Here is a 1,038-nt window from a genome sequence, read left to right as displayed (position 1 = left end):
GAGATGCTGCGGACCCCGCCTGCGGGCTCTGCGTCTCCCGGGAGCAGCCTCGGGCCACCTTTGCTCTCCGGTCGGGGGCGCGGGCGGCAAGTTTCCGCCCCGCGCTCTCCGTGGTGACAGGCGGCGGCCGCGGCCCGGAGCGGTGGGAGGGACCGGCCAGCCCCGCGCCCCCTCCCCTGCTCACGAGCTCGCGCGGTCTGTGTCTCTCCGCAAGTGCGGAGACGCCGAGGCGGCGGCGGCGGCGGCGGCGGAGGAGGAGGCGGAGGGTTGGGGGAGGATCTCCATTGAAATAAACAACCAGGCAGCAGTTATTAACACGGGAACATGGCGGCCACAGTCTCAGCCCCAGCCTGGGCGGCGAAGGTCAGCGCCGACGGCAGCCGGCACCTGACGGCGTGACCGACCGTGAGCCGGTAACCGCGCCTTCCCCGGGGGCCACGAGGGCGGGCGGGAGGCGGGGGGCGCCGCGTCCCCACCCCCGGGCCGCGACTGCCCTTCCTGCGCGCAGCCCGGCGGCGCCGTGCGCGCTGTTGTGTGCGGGCAGCGCTGCCCGGAGCCGAGCGTGCGGAGAACGGGGAGTTGCATCGGCGGAGGGGAGCTCGGGGAGTTGGGGTTTGGGGAGGGTGTGTGGGGCGGGGAGGGCGGGAAGCGGCGGGGAGACTCGGAGTCCCCGGGAGAGAAAGGAGGCGCTCCAGCCCCTGGCGGGGACGAGTCCCGGAGCGCGAGGCGGGCGGAGGCTGCGAGCCGTGGCGCGGGCGCAGAGGTGAGCGGCGAGGAGCGGTGGGGAGGCCGGGGACGGCGGGTGCGGCCCCCCGCCCGCAGGAGCGAGTCCCCGCCACCCGACTGGGTCGGCGCGGGGCTGGCGCGGGCCGAGGCTCCAGCCACCCTCGGGGGGCAGCGCCGGGAAGGTGAATCCGAGGTGGTGCATTCTTTACACGGACGCGAGGAGCGGCCGCAGCGCGGGGTGGGAGCCGGGCGTCGGAGCAGCGCTCGGGAAGTGCCGGGTGTGAGTGTGTGAAGGTGAAGCGGAGCGTCAGG

At 75.4% G+C, this 1,038-nt stretch overlaps 1 protein-coding gene across 1 annotated transcript in view; it reads left to right on the top strand.

Annotated features, from left to right (window-relative positions):
* The first annotated feature begins 323 nt into the window (after positions 1 to 323).
* LOC105994773 (nuclear receptor coactivator 2-like) overlaps positions 324 to 1,038 on the top strand; it is a 208,135-nt gene continuing 207,420 nt past the window's right edge. Inside the window, exon 1 of the mRNA XM_013028416.1 lies at positions 324 to 413. The gene's annotated coding sequence lies outside the window, so the exon portion shown is untranslated. The remainder of the gene's footprint in view (positions 414 to 1,038) is intronic.

The sequence above is a fragment of the Dipodomys ordii genome, unplaced genomic scaffold (assembly GCF_000151885.1).
Source record: "Dipodomys ordii isolate 6190 unplaced genomic scaffold, Dord_2.0 Scaffold109, whole genome shotgun sequence".
NCBI classification, from domain to species: Eukaryota; Metazoa; Chordata; class Mammalia; order Rodentia; family Heteromyidae; genus Dipodomys; species Dipodomys ordii.
The sequence above is the reverse complement of the archived record's forward strand: the minus strand, read 5'-3'. Positions and strand labels throughout refer to the sequence as shown.